At 43.8% G+C, this 19,396-nt stretch overlaps 2 pseudogenes; one reads left to right on the top strand and one right to left on the bottom strand.

Moving 5' to 3' along the window:
• Positions 1 to 223: 223 nt before the first annotated feature.
• Positions 224 to 342, bottom strand: LOC134931428 (5S ribosomal RNA; annotated as a pseudogene).
• Positions 343 to 11,007: 10,665 nt separating this feature from the next.
• On the top strand, positions 11,008 to 11,126 carry LOC134931327 (5S ribosomal RNA; annotated as a pseudogene).
• The last annotated feature ends 8,270 nt before the right edge of the window (positions 11,127 to 19,396 follow it).

The raw sequence follows: 19,396 nt of genomic DNA, 5'->3' as shown, positions 1-19,396 counted from the left end.
TCACCTGGTAGAGATTCTGTTTGCTAAAAGGCTAGATCGTTATAGATAACAAAGCATTTAAGATAAAAGTATGATTATTAAAGATACAAAAGAGCATTGATAAATAAGCCTAAAGGCAAAGCCAATTGTAGATAAATAGAAGGTTTGTGGGAAAGTTGGATAAGGAATAGGTAAGTTTCAGAAGTTGCTCTAACACTTCTGCTGTTTGTGATCAGAGGTCACAATCTTACTGCACCTGATATTCCCAAGGGGTCACCCTACTAGGTACTGATCAGGCTTATCAGCGCTTAGCTTCCAAGGTCAGATGAGATTGGGCGTTGCTTCTGAAATATGGCAGTAATAAACACTAGGACACAAATGAGAGAGTGTAATGAGTAGTGAGCAACAAGGTACTTCTGCTGTCCAGTTTCTAGCGCAGATTCTCTGTTGCTGTGAGCATTGCAGAGAGTGGTCTCGCATCTGGATGAGAGGGTACTAAAAATAGAAGTGAGATATGCTCAGAATAGGGAGGAAACCCTGCCTTCTGCTGTCCACTGTCTTATATAGATATATAGCGGACAGTGGATGAGAGAGGTGGGTTAGGCTTACCTATTGAAAAAAAAGGGTGGTGGGAAAATTAGAAGAAGGAGAAGAAATGGTAATGTGGTGAGATCACAAATTAACAAAAAATTAAGTAAATTATGAAATAAAACAATCATGAAATCAACGATTAATTGGAAAAAGGAAAGTAAACACAGGCTGCATGGTAAAGGCTTACCAAAATGGGTATAAGACCCTGTTTATGCAGAAAGGATTCTGCAAAAAAGTATTACATTTAAAAGGAAATACCAGAAAATGGTTTAGAACAATAATTAAGGATCAAAAATAGCAAACATGGAAAAAAACAATATTGATTATATATCAGTATCAGTTAAATAACTGGAGTCCAAATGGGCACATACAATACCAGGGAGTCCCAAAAGTGATCTGAGCTAGAAAGAGTTCAGCATCACTGAGCACAGACGGACCGTTTCACCAGGGTGGCTTGTTCACTGTGTCAGGGCATAAGGAAAAAGCTGCTGTATTTAAGGCAGAGGAGGGAGGGAACTGGGAGGGCTTAACATCACTAGGGATTCCGAATGGTGGAAGTCCATAGTGACATCACCCTCATTTTAAATAGGGAATTGTGCTGATGAAAAAAAGGGAAACATCAAAGACAGCAGAAGGCTGGCGAATGTTCTTACACCTGAAAGTGTAAATATAAAGTCATGAGGAGGTGGCTGCCGTATGAATAGTTCATTGAGATGTTCTGTATATCGGGATCCCGCGATCGCGTCAGACCGGAAGTGTCGTTCTTGGCCGGAAGTCATGTGGTCGCGTGCGTTCCGGAGTTTGCGTTTCAACTGGACGTCAGGTCGGAAGTAAAGTCATCCGTTTATGCTATGAGGCTGGAGTTGCTAGGTAACCGTTGTTAGATGGCCGGATATACGGAAAAAAGGTTTTATCACGGCTGGAAGTGTTGCAATGCATTCGTGCACTGTTAGTAGCTCATCTTATTGCCATAGTATGCATTAGTGTGGTGGATCTTCATGGCTTGGGTCACATAGGAAACACTGAAAAAATATAAAAATAATAATAATAATAATAATAATAATAATGATAAATAAATAAATAAATGGAAATATTGGATCTCCTAAAAACCGGGAGAGGGGAGAGAGACAAAGTGGTTAGTTAGAGTATTGGTTGCGGATGACACATTTATCGAGTACCACAGTCGATTTGTAAACTCCCCTATGGTATATAACCCATTTCCATAATAGCAAGGAGAGTGGGCTTCCCTGGGTGCGACTTCTAACCATCAGATGACAAAAACTCCAAACGCTTCCATATGCAGTTCATATATATACATCATATCATGGATGCAGGTAAGTAAAGAGAAATCTGTATGTTTACGATCCCAATAGCCTATGCATAGGACTTAGGTCTCCATTATGAGGGACCCAGCTCCAACAGGATGATACGCACTTTGTTGTTTGTGTAGAATTACCACGTGCCTCACAACATCATTCACAGAGTCAAAAGATTCAATAAGTTTAAAAATTCCTATGCATAATATAATCAATTAAAGATATGGGATTGAAAAATATCATAAATCATTGATTTCAAAACAAATTTCATACCAATCAATATCCCTTATATGAAAGCAGGAAGATGATACAACACATTGATCATGCTTGAATTTTATAACCGTGTGAAGTTTATACATGCTTTGCAACACATCAAAAAGGACTGATTGTCATCCCAGTGTGGAGTTTGTATGTGCTTCAAATCACAAAACTTGTTCCAATGTATCCAGAAGTGAAAGTGTCATCCCAGTGTGGAGTTTGTATATGCTTCAAACCACAAGAGATGATAATAACCCCCTATGGGAGTTAATGCACAATTTTGAATATCCTATATCAATATTATATGTACAGCATAAAAAATAATAATAATTGTCCTCAAATCACAGCTGGAAATAAATGACCTGTATCTTTCTCCATAAAGAATACCCTTTAATTGAAAAAGTGCATCAATAGAGACCACGTCATAGATGAATTTCCTTGATTGGAAATGGAAAGATACCGAGGTATAGGAAGGTGCAGACCTTCTGCTGTCTCAAACATCTTCATATAGCATCGAATGTCAGGATGAGAGGGGTCTGCCTCCTTCACCGCGGTATTGAAATAGGAGAAATAGAGGTACCTACTTCTGCTTTTCCAATGTTGCTGCTCAGAACCCTCTGTTACTACAGCATTGCAGAGTAGCCCGGCTGCTGGAATGAGAGAGTGTGTACATGGAAAGGAAATCACACAGTTATCCAATGGAGATAAAGGAGAGGCTAGTACCAAAGTACTTGAAGGGTTGAACCCTCTGCTTTCCCCATATCTGCTATCAGCATCGAATATTGGGATGAGAGGGGTCCATTCACTTCACCTTGGTATGAAACAAGACAAGTAGAGGTCTCAATTCTGCTTTTCCAAAATTGCTGCTCTGTTATTATAATAAGTCATGAAGAAAAAATAAAAAAACCCTTGTCGTGTTTGATTTGTGAGATTAGATGTGCGGAGTCCCCAATAGGGAGAGCGGGAGAGGGTTTGTGGTAGGACTGAATAACCTGATGGTATAAAAAGTGATTTGTTACATAAATGAATTAAAGTGTGGGAGTGGAAGTGAGAATAATGCTTAAGGTTTGGGAACTGTGTGTAAAGAGAAGAAAGGGTAATAAGTGGGTGTGTGTAAGGCCGAGATTTTAAGGAAGTTGAGGGATAATGGTGATACTAGCAGGGTGTGACACATGGGGAAAAGAGGGAGGGAGGTGAGGGAGAGGGATGCAAAGGAAGAGAAAGTGATTAAATGTTATGAGAAGGGAAAAGGTGGTGATATGTGTGTTATGCAGTGAGGAGGTGTGTTGAGAATTGGAAAATTATTTAAAGAAAAGCCGTGTAATTTATGTTTCTCTATCGTCCTAGTGGATGCTGGGGTTCCTGAAAGGACCATGGGGAATAGCGGCTCCGCAGGAGACAGGGCACAAAAAGTAAAGCTTTAGGATCAGGTGGTGTGCACTGGCTCCTCCCCCTATGACCCTCCTCCAAGCCTCAGTTAGATTTTTGTGCCCGGCCGAGAAGGGTGCAATCTAGGTGGCTCTCCTAAAGAGCTGCTTAGAAAAGTTTAGCTTAGGTTTTTTATTTTACAGTGAGTCCTGCTGGCAACAGGATCACTGCAACGAGGGACTTAGGGGAGAAGAAGTGAACTCACCTGCGTGCAGGATGGATTGGCTTCTTTGGCTACTGGACATTAGCTCCAGAGGGACGATCACAGGTACAGCCTGGATGGTCACCGGAGCCTCGCCGCCGGCCCCCTTGCAGATGCTGAAACAAGAAGAAGGTCCAGAATCGGCGGCATGAAGACTCCTCAGTCTTCTTAAGGTAGCGCACAGCACTGCAGCTGTGCGCCATTTCCTCTCAGCACACTTCACACGGCAGTCACTGAGGGTGCAGGGTGCTGGAAGGGGGGCGCCCTGGGAGGCAATGAAAACCTATTTTTGGCTAAAAATACCTCACATATAGCCTCCGGGGGCTATATGGAGATATTTAACCCCTGCCAGAATCCGTTAAGAGCGGGAGACGAGGCCGCCGAAAAAGGGGCGGGGCCTATCTCCTCAGCACACAGCGCCATTTTCCCTCACAGAAAGGCTGGAGGGAAGGCTCCCAGGCTCTCCCCTGCACTGCACTACAGAAACAGGGTTAAAACAGAGAGGGGGGGCACTAATTTGGCGTTAGAAATATATAAAAAAGATGCTATAAGGGAAAACACTTATATAAGGTTGTCCCTATATAATTATAGCGTTTTTGGTGTGTGCTGGCAAACTCTCCCTCTGTCTCTCCAAAGGGCTAGTAGGTCCTGTCCTCTATCAGAGCATTCCCTGTGTGTGTGCTGTGTGTCGGTACGTGTGTGTCGACATGTATGAGGACGATGTTGGTGAGGAGGCGGAGCAATTGCCTGTAATGGTGATGTCACTCTCTAGGGAGTCGACACCGGAATGGATGGCTTATTTAGGGAATTACGTGATAATGTCAACACGCAGCAAGGTCGGTTGACGACATGAGACGGCCGACAAACAATTAGTACCGGTCCAGACGTCTCAAAAACACCGTCAGGGGTTTTAAAACGCCCGTTTACTTTAGTCGGTCGACACAGACACAGACAGGGACACTGAATCCAGTGTCGACGGTGAATAAACAAACGTATTCCTTATTAGGGCCACACGTTAAGGGCAATGAAGGAGGTGTTACATATTTCTGATACTACAAGTACCACAAAAGAGGGTATTATGTGGGATGTGAAAAAACTACCGTAGTTTTTCCTGAATCAGATAAATTAAATGAAGTGTGTGATGATGCGTGGGTTCCCCCCGATAGAAAATATGGGCGGTATACCCTTTCCCGCCAGAAGTTAGGGCGCGTTGGGAAACACCCCTTAGGGTGGATAAGGCGCTCACACGCTTATCAGAACAAGTGGCGGTACCGTCTATAGATAGGGCCGTCCTCAAGGAGCCAGCTGACAGGAGGCTGGAAAATATCATAAAAAGTATATACACACATACTGGTGTTATACTGCGACCAGCGATCGCCTCAGCCTGGATGTGCAGAGCTGGGGTGGCTTGGTCGGATTCCCTGACTAAAAATATTGATACCCTTGACAGGGACAGTATTTTATTGACTATAGAGCATTTAAAGGATGCATTTCTATATATGCGAGATGCACAGAGGGATATTTGCACTCTGGCATCAAGAGTAAGTGCGATGTCCATATCTGCCAGAAGATGTTTATGGACACGACAGTGGTCAGGTGATGCAGATTCCAAACGGCACAAAGGTGTATTGCCGTATAAAGGAAGAGGAGTTATTTGGGGTCGGTCCATCGGACCTGGTGGCCACGGCAACTGCTGGAAAATCCACCGTTTTTTACCCTAAGTCACATCTCTGCAGAAAAAGACACCGTCTTTTCAGCTTCAGTCCTTTCGTCCCTATAAGAGTCATATCTGCCCAGGGATATAGGAAAGGGAAGAAGACTGCAGCAGGCAGCCCATTCCCAGGAACAGAAGCGTTCCACCGCTTCTGACAAGCTCTCAGCATGACGCTGAGACCGTACAGGACCCCTGGATCCTACAAGTAGTATCCCAGGGGTACAGATTGGAATGTCGAGACGTTTCCCCTGCGCAGGCTCCTGAAGTCTGCTTTACCAAGGTCTCCCTCCGACAAGGAGGCAGTATGGGAAACAATTCACGAGCTGTATTCCCAGCAGGTGATAATTAAATTACCCCTCCTACAACAAGAAAAGGGGTATTATTCCACACTATATTGTGGTACTGAAGCCAGAAGGCTAGGTGAGACCTATTCTAAATCTAAAAAAATTTGAACACTTACAAAGGTTCAAATCAAGATGGAGTCACTCAGAGCAGTGATAACGAACCGGGAAGAAGGGGACTATATGGTGTCCCGAGACATCAGGGATGCTTACCTCCATGTCCCAAATTTGCCCTTATCACTAAGGGTACCTCAGGTTCGTGGTACAGAACTGTCACTATCAGTTTCAGACGCTGCCGTTTGGATTGTCCACGGCACCCCGGGTCTTTACCAAGGTAATGGCCGAAATGATGGTTCTTCTTCGAAGAAAAGGCGTCTTAATTATCCCTTACTTGGACGATCTCCTGATAAGGGCAAAGTCCAGGGAACAGTTGGAGGTCGGAGTAGCACTATCTCGGATACTGTTACAACAGCAGGGGTGGATTCTAAATATTCCAAAATCGCAGCTGATCCCGACAACAAGTCTCCTGTGCTTAGGGATGATTCTGGACACAGTCCAGAAAAAGGTGTTTCTCCCGGAAGAGAAAGCCAGGGAGTTATCCGAGCTAGTCAGGAACCTCCTAAAATCAGTGCATCATTGCACAAGGGCCATGGTAAAAAAATGGTGACTTCCTTCGAAGCAATTCCAGTCGGCAGATTTCATGCAAGAACTTTTCAGTGGGATCTGCTGGACAAATGGTCCGGATCGCATCTTCAGATGCATCAGCGGATAACCCTATATCCAAGGACAAGGGTGTCTCTCCTGTGGTGGTTACAGAGTGCTCATCTTCTAGAGGGCCGCAGATTCGGCATTCAGTTTTGGATGTTGGTGACCACGGAGGCCAGCCCGAGAGGCTGGGGAGCAGTCACACAAGGAAAAAATTTCCAGGGAGTGTGATCAAGTCTGGAGACTTTTCTCCACATAAATATAGCTAAGGGTAAATTTATAATGCTCTAAGCTTAGCAAGACCTCTGCTTCAAGGTCAGCCGGTATTGATCCAGTGGGATAAAACATCACGGCAGTCGCCCACGTAAATAGACAGGGCGGCACAAGAAGCAGGAGGGCAGTGGCAAAAACTGCAAGGACTTTTCGCTGGGCGGAAAATCATGTGATAGCACTGTCAGCAGTGTTTCATTACGGGAATGGAAACTGGGAAGCAGACTTCCTCAGTAGGCACGACCTCCACCCGGCAGAGTGGGAACTTCATGGGGAAGTTTTCCACATGATTGTAAACCGTTGGGAATTACCAAAGGTGGACATGATGGCGTCCCGTCTGAACAAAAAACGGGACAGGTATTGCGCCAGGTTAAGAGACCCTCAGGCAATAGCTGTGGACGTTCTGGTAACACCGTGGGTGTACCAGTCGGTGTATGTGTTCCATCCTCTGCTTTTCATACCTAAGGTACTGAGAATTATAAGACGTAGAGGAGTAAGAACTATACTCATGGCTCCGGATTGGCCAAGAAGGACTTGGTACCCGGAACTTCAAGAGATGCTCACAGAGGACTTATGGCCTCTGCCGCTAAGAAGGGACTTGTTTCAGCAAGTACCATGTCTGTTCCAAGACTTACCGCAGCTGCGTTTGACGGCATGGCGGTGGAACGCCGGATCCTAAGGGAAAAGGCATTCAGGAAGAGGTCATTCCTACCCTGGTCAAAGCCAGAAAGGAGGTGACCGCACAACATTATCACCACATGTGGCGAAAATATGTTGCGTGGTGTGAGGCCAGGAAGGCCCCACGAAGAAATTTCAACTCGGTCGATTCCTGCATTTCCTGCAAACAGGAGTGTCTATGGGCCTCAAATTGGGGTCCATTAAGGTTCAAATTTCGGCCCTGTCGATTTTTCTTCCAGAAAGAATTGGCTTCAGTTCCTGAAGTCCAGAAGTTTGTCAAGGGAGTATTGCATATACAACCCCCTTTTGTGCCTCCAGTGGCACTGTGGGATCTCAACGTAGTTCTGGGATTCCTCAAAACACATTGGTTTAAAACCAGTCAAATCTGTGGATTTGAAGCATCTCACATGAAAAGTGAACATGCTCTTGGACCTGGCCTGGACCAGGCGAGTGTCAAATTGGTGGTTTTTTTCTCAAAAAAGCCCATATCTGTTTGTCCATTCGGACAGGGCAGAGCTGCGGACTCGTCCCCAGTTCTCTCCCTAAGGTGGTGTCAGTGTTTCACCTGAACCAGCTTATTGTGGTGTCTTGCGCCTACTAGGGACTTGGAGGACTCCAAGTTGCTAGATGTGGTCAGGGCCCTGAAAATATAGGTTCCAGGACGGCTGGAGTCAGGAAAACTGACTTGCTGTTATCCTGTATGCACCCAACAAACTGGGTGCTCTTGCTTCTAAGCAGACTTTTGCTAGTTGGATGTGTAATACAATTCAGCTTGCACATTCTGTGGCAGGCCTGCCACAGCCAAAATATGTAAATGCCCATTCCACAAGGAAGGTGGGCTCATCTTGGGCGGCTGCCCGAGGGGTCTCGGCTTTACAACTTTGCCGAGCGGCTATTTAGTCAGGGGCAAACACGTTTGTAAAATCCTACAAATTTGATAACCTGGCTAAGGAGGACCTGGAGTTCTCTCATTCGGTGCTGCAGAGTCATCCGCACTCTCCCGCCCGTTTGGGAGCTTTGGTATAATCCCCATGGTCCTTTCAGGAACCCCAGCATCCACTAGGACGATAGAGAAAATAAGAATTTACTTACCGATAATTCTATTTCTCGGAGTCCGTAGTGGATGCTGGGCGCCCATCCCAAGTGCGGATTATCTGCAATACTTGTACATAGTTACAAAAATCGGGTTATTATTGTTGTGAGCCATCTTTCAGAGGCTCCGCTGTTATCATACTGTTAACTGGGTTCAGATCACAGGTTTTACAGTGTGATTGGTGTGGCTGGTATGAGTCTTACCCGGGATTCATAAATCCTTCCTTATTGTGTACGCTCGTCCGGGCACAGTATCCTAACTGAGGCTTGGAGGAGGGTCATAGGGGGAGGAGCCAGTGCACACCACCTGATCCTAAAGCTTTACTTTTTGTGCCCTGTCTCCTGCGGAGCCGCTATTCCCCATGGTCCTTTCAGGAACCCCAGCATCCACTACGGACTCCGAGAAATAGAATTATCGGTAAGTAAATTCTTATTATTCATTCATGCCCTTGGGTGCTAGGCAATCCAATTTGAAAGTCCATTCGGATTCATGTCTCAAAAGCTCTTTCATGAGGTCGCCACCACGAATTCCCAAGCTGATTTTCTCTAGTCCAAAAGCTTTCAAATCATTCGGGTTACCCCCATGGTGGTGATGGAAGTGGCGTGCGACTGAGGTCAATTTTTTGTGTTTTGAGAGATCAGTTGAGGCATTCCTCACAGATCCAACATGTTCTAAAATACGTTGTTTTAGGGCCCTTGTAGTGATGCCCACGTATTTCATGTTGCAACTGCAGTAAATGCAGTATACGACTCCAATGGCATTACAGTTGATAAATTGTTCGATGGTTAGTAGGTTGTTATAACGGTCCCGTATAGTGGACATTTTGGTCATATGAGAACATGCTTTACAATTTCCGCAAGGAAAAGAGCCTTTGAGAGTGGTGATTTTCTTTGGATTCTTGGTATAGTGGCTACTCGTTAGTCTGTCCTTGAGATTTCTGGAACGTCTCCAGCTCATGGATACCTTCTGTCCAATAGTCTTAGAAAGATCCTCATCCAAGTGTAGAATTGACCAATGTTTGTCAATAGATTCTTTAATCAATTTCCACTCCTTACAGAAAGTGCCCACAAATCTTAGAGTATTGTTTTGTGTGGATGAATTCGTACTTTCCTTGTTAGGGAAAATCAAGGTATCCCTCGGTATTTGATTGCAGTGCCATCTAGCTCTTTTGATAGAGCGATGGCTGTAGCCTCGTTCCAGTAGTCTTGAGGTGAGTTCATTACTCTTCAATCTGAAGGTATTGGGATCTGAGCAGTTCCTTTTAAGGCGCAAAAACTCCCCTTTGGGGATATTGGTGATGGTAGGTGGAAAATAAGAACTGGTTTGATGGAGAAGGCTATTGGTGGCTGTGGTCTTTCGATACAGTTCGGTTTGTATGAGGCCATCCGGAGTTTTGTATATATTGAGATCCAGAAAGGATACTTGATTGGTGCTAATGTGGTATGTAAGCTTGAGATTGATATTGTTGCAGTTTAGTGCTGCAATAAAGGATAGTAGTAATTTCTCATCACCTTCCCAGATCAGGATAATGTCGTCTATGTAACGCCACCAAGCTAAGATATGTTGAGTGAATTTGTCATTATCAGGGTGCATGACAATTTCTCTTTCCCACCAGCCTAAATAAAGGTTGGTGATGTCACTATGGACTTCCACCAATCGGAATCCCTAGTGATGTTAAGCCCTCCCAGTTCCCTCCCTCCTCTGCCTTAAATACAGCAGCTTTTTCCTTATGCCCTGACACAGTGAACAAGCCACCCTGGTGAAACGGTCCGTCTGTGCTCAGTGATGCTGAACTCTTTCTAGCTCAGATCACTTTTGGGACTCCCTGGTATTGTATGTGCCCATTTGGACTCCAGTTATTTAACTGATACTGATATATAATCAATATTGTTTTTTTCCATGTTTGCTATTTTTGATCCTTAATTATTGTTCTAAACCATTTTCTGGTATTTCCTTATAAATAAAATACTTTTTTGCAGAATCCTTTCTGCATAAACAGGGTCTTATACCCATTTTGGTAAGCCTTTACCATGCAGCCTGTGTTTACTTTCCTTTTTCCAATTAATCGTTGATTTCATGATTGTTTTATTTCATAATTTACTTAATTTTTTGTTAATTTGTGATCTCACCACATTACCATTTCTTCTCCTTCTTCTAATTTTCCCACCACCCTTTTTTTTCAATAGGTAAGCCTAACCCACCTCTCTCATCCACTGTCCGCTATATATCTATATAAGACAGTGGACAGCAGAAGGCAGGGTTTCCTCCCTATTCTGAGCATATCTCACTTCTATTTTTAGTACCCTCTCATCCAGATGCGAGACCACTCTCTGCAATGCTCACAGCAACAGAGAATCTGCGCTAGAAACTGGACAGCAGAAGTACCTTGTTGCTCACTACTCATTACACTCTCTCATTTGTGTCCTAGTGTTTATTACTGCCATATTTCAGAAGCAACGCCCAATCTCATCCGACCTTGGAAGCTAAGCGCTGATAAGCCTGATCAGTACCTAGTAGGGTGACCCCTTGGGAATATCAGGTGCAGTAAGATTGTGACCTCTGATCACAAACAGCAGAAGTGTTAGAGCAACTTCTGAAACTTACCTATTCCTTATCCAACTTTCCCACAAACCTTCTATTTATCTACAATTGGCTTTGCCTTTAGGCTTATTTATCAATGCTCTTTTGTATCTTTAATAATCTTAAATGCTTTGTTATCTATAAGGATCTAGCCTTTTAGCAAACAGAATCTCTACCAGGTGATTACCCTCAGTCATTTGACATTTCAATTATGAACCTTTGTGCCTCTCATCTATTCTCATGAGGTTTTAGACTAGGTGCTTACCTACAATTATCACTGCGGTGATTATATGTACATATCATTTACCTCTACTCCAATTTTGAATTTTGATTAACTCAGGCACCTTAATAATATTACTTTTTTGTAATTTTTTATGTTTTTCAGTATATTTTTCACCACAGGTGCCCATAATTTTGTATCAGGCTTATCCTGATTTCTGTCAATATATATGTTTACTTTGTGTTCTTGAACAATTTTTTTGTATCAAACTCCTCATTACTTTTATTCGTTATTAATTAAATGTTAAGTTTTAATAAACTTATTTCAAATTTCTAAGCGTGCCCCAACACAGAGTCTTTCTTTTTTCTTCTCTTTGCTTAACCATTACTGACTCTGGGAGCACCACCAACTCAAATAATTATTTAGATGTCTTCATTAAGAATCTTTAAATTTAAACTTAGTATCGTTGGTCATTCCCTGAACAGTTTTCTACAATCTGTGTATTAATCTATGTTCATCATTACCACATTTTTCCTGTGCGGAACCAAACCAAATTTCTGTTAACAATCAGGAATGTATTAAGCAGATCAACCAGCAGTTAGGAGTATATTTCCCAGCCATTGCTTAGTGGAACAAAATCCTCTCCATAAGACAAGGAGAAAGGGAAAGTACTTCTGACTACTTCAATCGAGCACTGCAAGTAATGGCTAGAGACACTGGGATCACAGACATCAAAACAAATGCACAGCATAAAGAAATAGCGGTTAAGTTATTAATGAATGGTTTAAAGGAGGTGTTGAGAACAAGGGTACAGACCACCAACCCAAACTGGAGAAATATCTCGGTGGCTACATTAAGAGAGGCCGCTATTGATCATGATCGGAACATCACCAGACACAGGGAGTCACGGAGTAATAAGCTGATGGCCGTAAGTATACAGGCTCTAACCAAAAGGCCACTCCAGCATAAGCCCCAAACCCCTGCGAGAAATTCAAATGTGGTAGTCTGTTACAATTGTCATAAAGAGGGACACTTTGCAAGAGATTGTAGATCAAGAAAAATACAAAAGTCATATCAACCCCCTAGACAAGAGCACGAGCAGAATTATGACAAACCAAATTATAATCAGGGATCATATAGGAAGAATTTTGGGCCACACCCATGATATGTAGTCAGGAAAGGTGATCATTAGGACTGATAGTAAGCCTGAGGTTATTGTTAATAAATTGGGAGGTCATTCCTTGAAGACACAGGAATGACCGGGTAAAAATTTGTAATGTATCTGTAAAATGTTTTTTTTTTTTCCCCATCTCTGATGGTCATCGGCAGGACTCAAACATTACATAGCTACTTGGTCTTTGCAGAAGTCTACCAAAACCCCAGCATGACCTACCCGCATCAATGTATCCTGGCCAGATACAAAGGGTGGAGTTTGGAAATGCTGGTGGAAGGGACTGCGCAAAGATACCATTGGACATGCAGGTGTGACAGCCTGATGATGAACGGAAGAACGGACAATGTTTTTTTTCCTCTCTTGAAAAAATGTTTGAAAAATGTTTTTTTCTGTTGTTGTTTATTGTTGATTTATGTGATGCATATATATATGAACGGTTCTCTCTCTCTTGTTTTTTTTTCTCTCTATCTCTCTTCTTTCTCACGTTCTCATAACGTTACAGATGGTATGTCACACATTAGTTGGACAAATGGTAATGCAAGATTTATTCTCCTTACAGAAAGAGCGCTGAGCTAGAAGAAATATTGTATCACCAGAATGTTTAGAAGACTGAGAGACAGCACCTTTGAGATGACAGCAGAACAAGAAGAACAACAAGACTAGAGAACTAATTATCGTAACAAGTTTCTCTCCCACTCAAACTGTTTTTCTGTACCCCCATTACAAATTTCTCCTTTTCTCCTCCTGTAAGATGGACTTATCCCAAGAGACTGTGATATGGATTTTCCTGTTGACCATGATGTTGACCAGAGCAGTCTGTTTCGGTGAGAGTACCAGTGAGGTCGAGAAAGGATCCAGAAGGGTTTCTGATGACTGAGACGGAGGTGTAAATTTCCAATAGCAACACAATCACCGAGCAAAGGCGAGTACCGGAAACGATCTAGCAGCCATGTTAGTTGTAAACATTGTAAAGGATTGTTAGCTAAAGAGAACTGTATCTGTAAGACTCTGTAGTGTAGTTGAGGATGGGTGCATCAAGAAATGTCAGTCCAGTTTTAATATCCACATGGACCGGCATCCATTGAGTGACTATCACTCCTTAGTGGGTAAAGTGTTAAATCAGACAGATTGTTGGGTATGCTCTCAAGTACCTCAAGGCCATAGCAAATCAGGATTAGTGCCATTCCCTTTAACTATAGGGGAGGTACTTGAGCTAAGTGGTGGGAGGCCGGTGGACAGGAGGTTTAATATCTCCAGTCCTCCTAGTTTGAAGCTCCACCAATATCATGTGGATAGATCCCTAGTATGTTTTAACATTTCCAATCCCCGAAAGCCGGGAAATTGGGAATTGTCATGGAATAACCAAACCATGACCTTTTCATACAGAGCCGATAGAATGCCTACAGATACAGAACTTATACGCCACATAGCCGGTAGTGGAAAATATTTCCGATATAGGTATACCCTAGGAAGTAGGATCATGAGAGTTGGAGAAGTATCACCAGGATACTGTGCACATATCGTACAAACTGATACGTGTACTAAACAGATGGGAGAATTAGAGTTTGGAGATTTCATATGGAAAATGTGTAATATGGTTATGTCCTACTCCGTCCCATATGTTCTCCCCGATGATGCATATTTCATATGCGGGAGGAAGGCGTATAAGTGGCTTGCCCCAAACTCAGAAGGGTTATGTTATATTGGAAAAGTACTGCCTGAGGTAATGACCGTATCCCACACTAAAATGAAGGATATTCACCGCAGTGCCCAAGCTCCTTATACTCACACTCATTACGAGCACATCGTTAAACGGCACCTGATAGAAAGAACAGAGCATCCGGCCTCTGACCTGATCCATGAATCCACCGGGATTCAATTCCTAATCGCGTAAGATATCACTCGTACCGCCAGAGGAGTGATAAATTATAAATATATATCTGCGCTTGCAAATTTATTAGACAATATCACTGAAATGTATGATGACACATTCAGGTACACCGGAAGGGAGCTCCAAGCTTATAAAACAGAACTGGTTCAGCATAGGATGGTTCTTAATTATCTCACGGCAGTGACGGGTGGATATTGTGTCACACTGGCAACGCAGTACGGCGTAAAATGCTGCACTTATATTACGAATAGCACCGAGGACCCGGTCGAGGTCATAGACCAAAAGATGGACGACATTTCTCCAATTGAAGTGGGAGTTCCGCAGGAGACACAATCTCACCCTCGCTGCTGTGGGTAATGAGCTGACCGGTTGGGTGTCATGGTTTAACCCGCGAAATTGGTTCTCTGGTTTAGGAGAATGGGCTCAAGGAATTATCATGGATGTAGGGAAATTTCTTTTGTGTATTCTGGGTGTCATCATATTGGTCGGTCTGATATTTAGATGCGTTCGAGTTTTAACAAAGTATAAACGTAGCGCCCGAGTGATGAGTTTAAGAAGTGAAGATACTGTAATAACAACGACTGATTTGATTTATGACCCAACGATAGAGACAATGTTGTGATGAAAATGTGATTCCACGGTCCGTTTCTTTCACCCGTTTCTCCTTTGTTTTCCTCCAAGGTAAAAAGACATCCGCTTGGAAGAAGAATTTGACAACCTTTTACACAGACAACTGATGGACTATGCCATAGACCCCCCATATCCCTAGTAACTGTAATTTTACGCTAGCCCAACACTTTTTGTAAGTCTATGGACATTGAGAACGTTTTTGCTCGCATTTTGGCAAAAGCCCAAAGAGACTACAGTCAACATGTACATCAAGACAAGACACCAGACAAGACTTCAATCAACAAATGTATATTAAACTCACATAGTTTATGACTGCATTTACCATAATTGCTCCTTGTCTTCATCTCTACAACCTTCAGGTAATAACACACATAGTCGAAAGGGAATATAGGCACAGATATCAGCACTCACATATCCCCCCTTTCATGTATCATCAACTAAAATGTGCTCCCCCATTTTGTTGCAACCAAAAGCCGAAAAGAGCTCGGTAAAGTTTGACAGCCCATCCACAGACCCGTACCACGGGATAAGAAGAAATTCAAATGTATACTTCGCAATACCTCGAAGCTTGATTTAAAACACGTACGGCACGATGATACATGACCCCTCAAACATGGACTCATACATACATGCTTCTACTATCTCACTAGATCATACTTTTTCCCACCTTCTTCTCTTCTCCCCTACCCAATCATAGAAATGTATTATACATGACATATATTTTTCTCTTTTTGAACTGTTTTAGGAAGTGGCAGTTAATGGTGACTGCCAAAGGGTGGACTGTCAAAGTCAGAAAAATATCACGCTGCACATTGCCATATATGCACCTCATGCGTGTGCCCGCTGCACGAGCATGAGCTCTCCCGTGCGTGAGTATACTCGCAGTCGCGTGCACTCGCAGGCGCACGGTATGCGCATTTACGGTAGAGTTTGTGTGCGTCTAGCGGGTGACTCAATCGTAACATATTTTAGTCATATAATGTATTTTGTAGATTATGGTCCCTTTGATAGAATCTGAAAGTTTAGTTAATATAGCATGTTCGGGGACAAGGAGATTCCTCTTTGTTTGATACGAAGGGTCAGACAGGGGTTACACAGTGGTGTTTAGTATCCATCGGAAGAGAATATAATTAGCAATATTCCGGTGTTGGTTTGAAGCGGATTACTCGCTCGTGCGTATAGTTATGGACATAAGAAGTTTATGGACATTTACTATATTTGCACTTTATTACCCATGCGGCGGGAAACCCAGTTTCCCTCCCACCTGAGCAGTTTGAAATAGTCACAGCCCACCTGTATGAACCAACCTATGACCTTTTGTTATAATGCAGAGACGAATTCCTGTGTCCAATGAACAAAAAGAATGTAGGGACCGTTGTACTGTATTGTGTGTAGTGTATAAAAAGACAAGCCGATCTGGGCCAGCTCTCTACTCTTCTCAACGGTTCTCATCACTGATAATCGGGAGCTGGATATCCAGAAAGGCGCTTGCGATTGTTCTCCTTGTGCGTAAGTACTCTGCAACCATATTTATCTCCTATTTTGTTGTAAGCCATTCTCTCTCTCCTTCCCCCTTAAATGTAATTGTGTCTTTGTTGTATTTTATCTGTAAGTAACTCGGTTAGGTATTTTATGTTAGTTTGGTAGTGTATAACTTGTATTGTGTATTCTTTTGCGATTGAACGTTCATTCTCTCCCTTAAAAGGTGTTAGACCCTTAGACCGGTATTTGAGTGTTTATTATATTGCTAAAGGGTTCTCAGAGCGTAAGAATCGCTCATACAGCTTTTAAACTAACAAAGTTACACTGTGTTGCATTTACACCTTATCACTGCACAAAGGTTTACAATTTAAGTACATTGTTTATGATATTGTTACAAAGGTTTAACGCTGTGAGCGTCAGCGCCGCTTGTGATCTCCTCGTGGTCTCGAGCGTCCGCTACGCTGATAGCGTATCATTACGTTAGTCGGCAGCCTATAGCGTGCTTGCCTTTATGCTTTAAGCCGTGAGCGAACGTGCCGCTCGTGCGTCTCGTCCACGGCTAAGCGTTTGTTACGCTAAGTGCGTACTCTTACGGTATTCCATACGCCAATTGCGTACTGTGTTCATTAACCTTTTAGAGTGTTTTAAATAGGATAAATATATAGGCTTTGACATGTCTCAGGGATACAAGCTGGACTTTGAGAAGATGCCCCCTCACCGACGGCCCTGCCGGCTTCCCCCCACGAGAGGGAAACAGTGTTAACTGCAATTCACAAATTGTATCTTCAACAGGTGGTGGTCAAGGTTCCCCTCCTTCAACAAGGAGAGGGTTATTATTCGACCCCGTTTTCTAGTCCCGAAACCAGACGGTTCGGTCAGACCCATATTGAATTTAAAATCCCTGAACATATACCTGAAAAGGTTCAAGTTCAAGATAGAATCGCTAAGAGCGGTCATTGCAAGCCTGAAAGGGGGAGATTTTATGGTGATTCGGGACATAAAGGATGCATACCTTCATGTCCCCATTTATCCACCTCATCAGGCGTACCTCAGAATTGCGGTACGGGATTGTCATTACCAATTTCAGACGTTGCCGTTTGGTCTCTCCACGGTCTTGAGAATATTCACCAAGGTAATGGCGGAAATGATGGTGCTCCTGCGGAAGCAAGGTGTCACTATTATCACGTACTTGGACGATCTCCTCATAAAAGTGAGATCAAGAGAGCAGTTGCTGAACAGTGTATCACTTTCTCTGGAAGTGTAACGGCAACACGGCTGGATTCTATATATTCCAAAGTCGCAGTTGGTTCCTACAGCTCATCTGCCTCTCCTAGGCATGATCCTAGACACAGACCAGAAAAGGGTTTATCTCCCGATAGAGAGAGCTCAGGAGCTCGTGTCACTGGTCAGGAATCTATTAAAACCAAAACAGGTGTCAGTGCATGACTGCACTCGAGTCCTAGGAAGGAGGGTGGTATCATACGAGGCCATTCCCTTCGGCAGGTTCCATGCAAGGACCTTCCAATGGGACTTACTGGACAAGTGGTCCGGATCACATCTTCAGATGCATCGGTTAATCACCCTATCCCCCAGGGCCAGGGTGTCTCTCCTGTGGTGGCTGCAGAGTGTTCACCTTCTCGAAGTTCGCAGATTCGGTATTCAGGACTGGGTCCTGGTGACCACGGATGCAAGCCTCCGAGGGTGGGGGGCAGTCACACAGGGAAGAAATTTCCAAGGGCTGTTGTCAAGGCAGGAGACTTGCCTTCACATCAATATCCTGGAACTAAGGGCCATATACAACGCCCTAAGTCAAGCGTAGACCCTGCTTCGCGACCAATCGGTTCTGATTCAGTCAGACAATATCACCGCAGTGGCTCATGTAAACCGCCAAGGCGGCACAAGGAGCAGGGTGGCGATGGTAGAAGCCACCAGAATTCTTCACTGGGCGGAGAATCACGTAAGCGCACTGTCAGCAGTGTTCATTCCGGGAGTGGACAACTGGGAAGCAGACTTCCTCAGCAGGCACGACCTCCACCCGGGAGAGGGGGGACTTCATCAAGAAGTCTTCATGCAGATTGCAAGTCGGTGGGAACTGCCACAGGTGGACATGATGGCATCCCGCCTCAACAAAAAGCTGCAGAGATATTGCGTCAGGTCAAGAGACCCTCAGGCGATAGCTGTGGACGCACTGGTGACACCGTGGGTGTTCCCGTCGGTCTATGTATTTCCTCCTCTTCCTCTCATACCCAAGGTGCTGAGAATCATAAGGAAAAGAGGAGTGAGAACAATACTCTTTGTTCCGGATTGGCCAAGAAGGACTTGGTATCCAGATCTGCAAGAAATGCTCACAGAGGACCCGTGGCCTCTGCCTCTAGGACAGGACTTGTGCAACAGGGGCCCTGTCTGTTCCAAGACTTACCGCGGCTGCGTTTGATGGCATGGCGGTTGAACGCCGGATCTTAGCAGAAAAAGGCATTCCGGATGAGGTCATTCCTACGCTGATAGAGGCTAGGAAGGATGTGACGGCTCAACATTATCACCGTATATGGCGAAAATATGTGGCTTGGTGTGAGGCCAGGAATGCCCCTACGGAATTCCAGCTGGGCCGTTTCCTTCACTTCCTACAGTCGGGAGTGACTTTGGGCCTTAAATTGGGTTCCATTAAGGTTCAAATTTCGGCCTTATCCATTTTCTTTCAAAAAGAACTGTCTTTTCTGCCTGAAGTTCAGACGTTTGTAAAGGGAGTGCTGCATATTCAGCCCCCTTTTGTGCCTCCAGTGGCACCTTGGGATCTTAACGTGGTGTTGAGTTTCCTGAAATCACACTGGTTTGAACCACTCAAAA

The sequence above is a fragment of the Pseudophryne corroboree genome, chromosome 5 (genome assembly GCF_028390025.1).
Source record: "Pseudophryne corroboree isolate aPseCor3 chromosome 5, aPseCor3.hap2, whole genome shotgun sequence".
In the NCBI taxonomy this organism is placed as follows: Eukaryota; Metazoa; Chordata; class Amphibia; order Anura; family Myobatrachidae; genus Pseudophryne; species Pseudophryne corroboree.
The sequence above is the reverse complement of the archived record's forward strand: the minus strand, read 5'-3'. Positions and strand labels throughout refer to the sequence as shown.